The following is an 8,819-nucleotide window of genomic DNA, read 5'->3' as shown; positions in this document are numbered from 1 at the left end:
TTTGCTTTAAGTGATGAGCAGAGGAAAGGAGAGATGTCGAAAGGGAAGGAGGGAGGGAGGGAAAGGATGGGCTAAGTTAAGATTTGCTTGAAATGATACCTAGAAATCCATTCCTTTCTCTACCCATCCTTGAGGTTCTAGGCAGAGAAAGATTTAGACTTCTTCTGACATGATATCCCTCTACATGGGAAAGAGATCAGCACTGAGAAGAAACTTAAACAGAGCAGAAAGTTCAACAACCTGTGTAAGAAGTGGGTCCAGCCACAAAATCTAATCTTTTTAACAAATATTTTTGCTACTGACCTATTCCAGATGAGCCTAAAATTACTTCAGATAAATGCCTGTTTCTATAACTATTTGAATTTTACATTTTGTTTCCCAGAATATTACAATAATATGTTAGGAAACTCGCAACTTTTACTTGTTGAATGAAAAGAAAGTGTGTTTCAAGGACTTGGTGGCTGTGTATCACCTTAGACCCTTTCCCTGGGTTTCCAGGTGTTAATTGATCAATTCAGTCAGCTGTGGAAGTCTTGGACCAATACAAGATGTGACCTGGTTTCTGTTCATACTCATAACACCAACCACCTGGGCTTTTATCGGTAGAGCCTTGGTGAGGGTCAGTTAATTTTAACAAGGGCCAGAGTCCCCACAGTGTCTTTCACAGTTGTGTTGGGATGCTTGAAGAGCATTAGGAATTCATAAGAAGAAAAGTAAAATTAGGTGTCTGTTCCTTTTCTGTAGTGTGGGCAAACGACAAAACAAAGGTTAAGGAGCTTTGAAAGTGAGACTGACTTGTGGACCAGCCGGGGGCTATGAAACAGTCACAGATTTTGAAATAAAATACTACTTATTTGCAACTGGACCCCAGCCCTTTCCAAATCCTTCCCTCAAATTATAAATCATAAAATTTCATATTATTTTTTATTGGCTAAATACCGAGTCCACTGGTTTCCTGCTGAACACAATGAATAAGTTTTACTTCATCAACGTGTCTTGCCCAGATTACCTAGGACAAGTTTCTTCCTAAATTCTGCTAACATGCTAGGTGGATTCTACTTGGTTTTCATTTTAACATGTGACCCTACTTGACTTGGTTTCTCATTTTTCCAACCTTGCCCTTGGATGTAGATGTCCAACTTTGGTTTGATCCCTTTCTGTTCACTGACTATAGTTGTATCCAGGAATTTTGGAGATCTAGTAAAATGAAAAGGGACGGAGGAGTACCATTTATTATGGTATTGGAAGGAACGTCAAGTCCTTTAAAGAAGGTGACCTGAGAATAACTTACAAAAAGAGACTAGCAGGGGACTGAGATCAGAATTCTACAGAACAATAAATGTGAGAGGTAGGCAGGAAAACATCTCAGGAGGAAGAATGCAGAGGAGTGGAGTAGAAAGAGTGAGTGAAGGGAATGAGGAGAGGTAATGTCGCAGGAGGAGAGGTTTTTATGCAAAAGGTAATGGCAAACAATATCAAGCACCACGAGTAATATAAGGCTAGACAAACGCTCTTTGAGCTTAGTAATCGTGAAGCCAGTGGTGATCTCGGAAAGAAAAGCTTCAGCACGGTGGGCCGATGTGATGAGTCAGCAAGTTCTTTTCACCTAATAATAAAGGGAAAGTCTCAAGTCCCAGTTTCCAATTTCCTCTTATCGCAGAGGTAGGGATGATATACAGCTCCCAGACACAAGCTATTTGAGCCAATCTAAGAAATATTACTCTGCAATCGAAGTCTACCCCAGGGAAAATGGGGAGGGGGTTGTTTCCAGAAAGAAAATAAACAAGTTCAACAGCTATGAGATCCTAGAGCCAGTTATCCCAAAACTGTTCAATAAGGATTCAGGCAACGAGGGTGTCGGTCTCAGTTTAACTCTAATAAAAGCATTTTCTTGACCATGTATCACCATTTTTTCTCTTTGAGTCTCTTTTCTCATCTGTCTAGTAAAGGAGTTGGACTAGTTGCTTCCCCAAATGTCTTCCAACTCTTGACGTTTATGCTCATGTGCTTAGTAATGTTTGAACAAGACCTGGGCTGCCAAGTGGTCAACCTTGCCGCAGTGTTGCGTGGTGAACAATGTGGGCTTGGAATCCCATCTCTGCCACTTGCCAACTAAGAGACCACCTGGCAAATTGCTCAGTATTTCTGTGTCAAATAGGCAACAGAGTTCCTACATCTCAGGATCAAATGAGATGGTCCTTGCTAAACACCCTGCAGAGTGGCTGGTATAGGGTCAATACTCATTAAGTGTGAGACATTTTTCTTTATTATCCTTCACCTTTACTCCCTTTACATTCTTCTTCCTCCATGTATTATTTGCCCTTCTCTTAAAGAAACCAACTGGCTCATTTCTTCTTTCTCAAAATACTGACCTGAAATGTGATCACTTCAACCTGCCAGCCCTAAAGGAAAGCTCACACACAGAAATGCCCCACAACATCCACAATCTTCCTGCTGGTACTCTGCTTGCCAGCCACAGGGGAGGCAGACAGGCAAGCGGGGGCCCAGGGATTTGATGCAACTTAAAGCTGAAGCAGATTGAAAATAGCTCTTGGCTTGGCACACAGAATGGACTCTGCAGAGGGCCAGCCTCCTCCCACTACCTGCGTTAGCAAGGCCAGCCTCGCGTCTCCTTTTTCAAAGTAACTGAACAGAGACGACAATTCTCCTCACCGTACATCTAAAATATAATTAGAGGCTGTCATCCAAAAAGGGCTAACTTTTGGAAGTCATAAGAATCCAGCTATGGTTTTGGTTTAGTTGAAAAGTAACAAATAGATATAAAAATTAGGTGACAGAAAGAAAAAAAAGCAGTTGCTGGTATTTGTCTGAAAAATGTGGGAAACTTTTTCCCATTTTGGATCCAAAATGAGCATCTAGCATATGATGAGCTCCCGGGATGGCCTGGCAGAGCCATCTAAACCACATGGCGAGTCGTGGCCTCAGCCAGCCCAGGTGCTCCCACCCGAGTCCTCGGTGGCAGCCATGGGCCAGATTTTTCTTCGCAGGTGGAGAAAGCAAACATGCTCATGGTCGTTATCTAAGCATGAACAATGCCAGGCTGGATTGAGCCAAAGCCGTCTTTGGCACAGAGACATATAGGGAGTTTGGAGTCCTGGCAGCTGCCGCAGCAGTAGCAGAACTATGAGGAAGTGAGATATCTGCTGGGCTCCCAGCCCAGGATCCCGGCCACCAGCCCAGGGCACAGCTGGGGAGCTGGTGAGCATAGCCTTACAGGGAGCCAGGCAGGCTGGTCAGGGCAGGGGCTGGGATAGGGGTTAGCTTGCAGCAAGCTAGACGCCAGCTGGAGCATGGAACTGCTCTTGGTGGTCATTTAAGGAGGACGTCAGAGTTCAGGAGATCTGGAGGCTGCTTCAGAAGCTTTAGGAAGAAGTCAAGCTCCTAAGTGGCTCCTTGGGAGAGAAGGTTAGGTCATCTGAACTAGTGACAAGTGTCCAGGCTCAATTCACTTGGCTATGACTCTTCTGAAATCTCAGTAAGGAACATCTCTTTGGTGTAAAATGTAGCCCAAAAGCAACTGAAAAGTCATTCTCAGCCCTTCAAATTCTTTTGTGTTGGGTGAGAAGCGTGATTGGAGACTTACTGGGAGAACCACTGTCTTCCGGAGGACTCAGAGATAGTGGGGAGCAGGAAGCCTGCAGTCTCCTTCCTCTGACAGTCTGTCAGGAGACTTTTCTCTCCTGGGTGGCAGCCTGAGTTTATGGGAGAGGTTGGGGTTTAGCAAATGGATTTATAAGCCAATAAGGACTAGAGTGCTGTGGCCACCCTCTGCACCCAACCTCCCCAACTCGATAATACAGCTTGTTTGGTCAGCTGCTCCCATACTCTCTGTGTTCCAAAATCACAAATGGATAATTCCCGTGCCATCTGAAATGCATTGTCATCAAGAGAGCATGGAGAAAATCAGCATGTGTGTGCAGGGGAGAAAGATGGAATTCCAGTCATGAAATGCACCCAAATCTATGTATGAATAAAATGGTTATTTCTTGTCTCTAAAAAGTTGTCATAAAAAAATTGTACAATCCAAATTGCAAAATTAGAACATAGAAAAGGTGTGTTTGCCCCATTTCCCACAAGCCTGACTCAGGAGCAACAGCTGGATGCTGGCTGAGATATGTGGTGACACCTCAAGGCCAGGTACCTCACATGCCCACATCATATAATCCACAGGGTTCTATAAAGTGGGTATTATCACTAATTCTTATTGGACTTCTCACAGTGAAGAAGCTGAAGCTGAAGATTAGTTAGCTCACCCAAGGTTATGCACCCAGGAAGAGACAAAGATGGAATTTGATTCCAGATAGTCTGATTCCACTTAACTGTTCCTCCTGCCAAAGCAAAAATCACACTGGGCACAGTTGAACAGGCAAGGAGGACTTCGTTCAAGCCTATTGCAACAGGGGAGAGAGACCAGAACTCAGTCTGAGCGTAACTCCACTTCAACTAGGAGCAGGAGAGTTATTTTTTTTTTTTTTTGATTTTTTGATTTTGGTAAAATACACAATGGGGAAGTTTTCAAGAGCTAGGATAGGAGGGATCATGGGCCTTCTGCATTTGCTAGTTGACTCTACCCAAAGGAAAAGTAAACTTTCTCAGATCTTCATAGGGAATGTGATGCTTTACTTGAGGGTCTCTGTGATATGGAAATAAGCTGAGTTGTTTTTTTTTTTTCTTTTTAGCTGTTATGATAAAACTTTTCAAAGGTTGCCAAAGTCAACATGGATCTCCATGTCTAGGACACATGCCTCTGGTCTTTCCCTGATCTCTCAGCAGCATCCCACATGCTCTCCTTCAGATAGTTTCTTCTCTTGGATTCTGTGGCAGTACACTCCTGCTTTTCCTCCTACCACATGGGCCGTTACTTTAGTCTCTTCTGCATTCTCTTCCTCTCCATGACCACTATGTATTGAAGTGACACAGAGCCTTCCTCTCTTCTCAATCCATACATTGTCCCAGATGGTCTTATCCAGTCCAATGACAGATGGCTTTCAATATTATTCATGTGCCAGTGACTCTCAAATTTAAATCTTCAGGCCTGACTTCTCTCAGGAACTCCAGACCCACTTATCCAACTGTTTACTTTGCATCTCACCTTGGATATCCAATGGCCATCTCAGAATAAACATGTCAAGAAAGAAATCTTGATGCTCACCCCAACTTGTTCCTCCAACAACAACCTTCCCCATCTCAGTAAATGGCATCACCATCCACCCATTTTTGTTCAAGCCCCAAATTTGGAGTGACCCTTAATTCCCATCTTTTCTTTCTTTTTCTCTTTCCCTCATTGATCCCCATCCAATAGCAGGTCATGTGACTCTATCTGTAGACTGTGTCCCAAATGCATCCACTGCCCCCTATAGACACTAGTGCTGCCTAGTCAAAGCCACAATTGTTTCTTGCTTGGACTACTGCAACTAGTGTCCTAACTTTTCTCCACAGTTTTGATTCATTGCTTTGAATATAGCAAGCTTGTTCCTGCTTTATAGTATTTGCTGTGGATGTTTCTTCTGCCTGAAATACTTCCCCAGAGATTTATAAGACTGACACCTTCTTGTCATTCATATCTCAGCTTCTGTAACCTCCTTAGAGATGATTTCCCTGACCCCTTAATCTAAAGTAGCCAGTCATTGACCATTTTTAATTCTCCTAAGAACTTGATATTCTCATATATTATTGTGTCCTCTCCCCTAGAAGGTAAGCTATGTAACAGCAGAGACCTAGAATAATAGAGTCCAACCAACCATTAGGCAATGGTTGCCCAATGAATATTTGCTGAGTGAACAATTGAATGAATAAGTCAATTTTATATTTTCGTTACTTCTCTGGGTTAATACTCATGTATTTTTTGTTACTTCTCTGAATTAATATTCATATTCAAAATTATATCATCCCATTTCCATAGCAAGGAGGCATTTTTCCGTATATACTGTCTCCAGAATTCTTTTCTCAAAATTTCATGATATTTACTATCTTTGGAAATATCTTTTTTCCATGGCACTCTAGCCTGGGCAAAAGCACGACAGAAGAAGCCAAAAAAAAAAAAAAAAAAAAAAGCCACAAAGTTAGAATATTATGCAAGACAGCATTTCAAATCAGTCTAGACCCTGAATATAGTTTTTAGTCTTCCTGATATCAAATTGAGGTCCTGCCTGTTTGGCAGTCGCTGAGATGCTGTCTGGAATCCTAAGGCAAACAGTTTCTGCCCCAACTCATGACTGGCCCCTGGTTCCCTCCCAGATAATAGAGAGATAGGGAGTGATGTCATGATTAAAAACCATTGCCACAAGTAAGACAGTGATTTACTAGACAAAATCTCATTTAAAAAATAACTAAGTGAAATCAATAAACTGTATGTAAAGTGAAAATGCAACGCCTCCGTGGAATGTCTCCTTCCCAGCTGCTCGCCACGAGGGTCACCAGCACTCTGCTCTTCTTAACCTGATCGCCTTTCACCAGGCTCTGCCGCGCTTCCACACTTGAGTTCTCAGTGGCGTCCCCAGCCCCCCATCCCCATGACAGGTGAAAGACGGCCCTCCCCCACTCTGAGTTGCCATATGCGTTTCCTGCCCTTTGCCCTTTAGTGATCAAAACGAATTAACTTTTGCAATTCCAGCTATCTTGCAGTTTCAATGTGTGGAGTTAGTGACGATAGGAACAATTTCTGCTTTTTTCTTCCTATGCCCCCAACATAATCAAATCAATAGTGCACTTTTCACCTCTTTTGAGCCCTCAACTAACTAAAAGATTGTCTATTAACTACCTATTTTCACAGGTGCTGATCTATTTCTAAGACAGAGTTTGTATTATATGTGTAGAAACATTTTGAACTAAGAAAGGAGCCAATCCTGTGGTTCCCCTGCTGTGTAAAATAGCTCATGTGTGCGGCAAAAGGGCAAATGTTTCAGGAACTCTGTGGTCTTTTATTCCAATTTTCTCATGGCAACTGGAATGGTCTAATACAGCTAAGATATTTTAATGTAAAAGTACCAGTTTGGCAATCAATATGGAAAAATTTTTCCAGCAAATATATCAAATAATTTCTCACATAGACTTTTATTCTTCCAATGAGGACTGAACTAGACTTTATGATAGTAAATGGCAACTGTTCCACAGAAAAATATTATAATAAAAAATTAGTTATCAGTGACACAAATATTAAAGAAGAGATGTGCTCACAGCCCCATCGTTCTGCAGTACACTAAGAAAGTGAGAGAAAAGATACCCATGTTTGTTTGTCCTGTATCCAGATAAACAGAGTTATATCCCATCAGACACTTCCCTCATCCTCTCTTCTTTCATAGGCCTGGTTTCAAGGCCCCCTGATGAGCAGGAGGGCATGGGTCTCCCTTCATTTCGTGGTCCTCTTGTCCCATCCTGACACTGTCCTCATTCGTTTAAATTCCACTTCACTATGTTCCCTCTTCTTTTCACCATTCCCAATTTCATTCTCTCGCCATCGCTGGCACCCACCTGACTGTGTTTTGTGGATGACCTACTAGTCCCACCTTCTAGATATTTGTTCAAAGTGTATACATGTGTGTGCGTTCTAGAAAATTCATAATATTGCCTTTTGTGTGTCATATTGTATATAAATGGCATTGTACTACAAATCTCATTCTGTTTCTTACTGTCTCTAGTAAAAAAAAAAATACTCAGTCTTATGTTTTTAAAATCTATCTGTGTAGTTCCATGAATACTGTGTGCATAGCATTCCATTGCATGTATATGCCACATGCCACTGATTCTATCCCTAAGGATGAATACTGAGGTTTCCCATAGTTCTCCTATTGCAAATAACCCTTCAGGGAACATATGTATCTGTGCTCCCCTGTTACCCGCACGAGCATTTCTTCTGTGTGTGTGTGTGTGTGTGTGTGTGTGTGTGTGTGTATGTGTGCGTGCCCAGGAAGACTACTGAGCCATAGGGTATTTGTGTACCTAATTTCACCAAGTACTGCTTCACCTATCAGTTTCTGACTGTAAATCTCAAACTTTATTCATTGACTTTCTACCAATAGTGCTACCAATGGTAGCTTTGGATAATTTGAGGCTATTTTGCTAGCTAGATTTGTTCATGGCCTTCTTGATTTATTGTTTCTTCTACCAGTATACAACTTTCATCTTTATTCCTTATGAGGTTTTTCATCTCACAGTCTGGTTTCTGCTCTTAAAAGTGCTACACTAGCCTTGTTGTTGTTAATATTCACCTGGTGTTTTTTGCACAGGTGTTTGTATCCTTTTGTTTAAATGTGCCTCTTGGCTATTGTATCACTGAATCTTATAAAAATCCAATTTTAAAATGTCTGTGTTTTATTCACTTATTGTAATTACAGTTATATTAGGGTATATTTCTGCATTTTTCTCTTTGCCTATGTTTCAATTTACTGTATGTTTGCCCACTCCCGCAACATTCTACATTTTATTGATTAAATTCAATATTATTCTATTGATTTGAAAGTCAGACATTCTACTTTCATTCCTCTGGCAGCTACCCGTAACTTATTAAGACTCATCCTTATGCTTTTTTTTTCCTTATTATCCACAAAAATGTATCCATTTCTATGTTCTCCTTCTGAGGCAAGAGCCCAAGCACACACTAACCTCCTTCCTCGCACGCTGCCTGCCATGCCAACGTCATCTATAGTTTTAATTGTAGAATCTTATGAATATACTTATTTATAATTGCTTACTAAAAAACAATAGTATTTGCTAAGTTTTCCCTTTACTTACTCTTGTTTCCCATATCTTATCTTCTCTTGGATTCATTTCCCTTTGCATTTACGAGCAATTTTCTTCAC

General features: G+C 41.4%; 1 protein-coding gene across 1 annotated transcript in view; it reads left to right on the top strand.

Annotated features, from left to right (window-relative positions):
* Nucleotides 1–8,819, top strand: part of CNTNAP2 (contactin associated protein-like 2) — a 1,798,324-nt gene that overhangs the window by 1,582,409 nt on the left and 207,096 nt on the right. The gene's annotated exons all lie outside the window — the stretch shown is intronic.

This window comes from Propithecus coquereli, unplaced genomic scaffold (assembly GCF_000956105.1).
Source record: "Propithecus coquereli isolate 6110/MARCELLA unplaced genomic scaffold, Pcoq_1.0 Scaffold75, whole genome shotgun sequence".
In the NCBI taxonomy this organism is placed as follows: Eukaryota; Metazoa; Chordata; class Mammalia; order Primates; family Indriidae; genus Propithecus; species Propithecus coquereli.
Note: the sequence above shows the minus strand (reverse complement) of the source record. Positions and strands in the feature narration are given on the sequence as shown.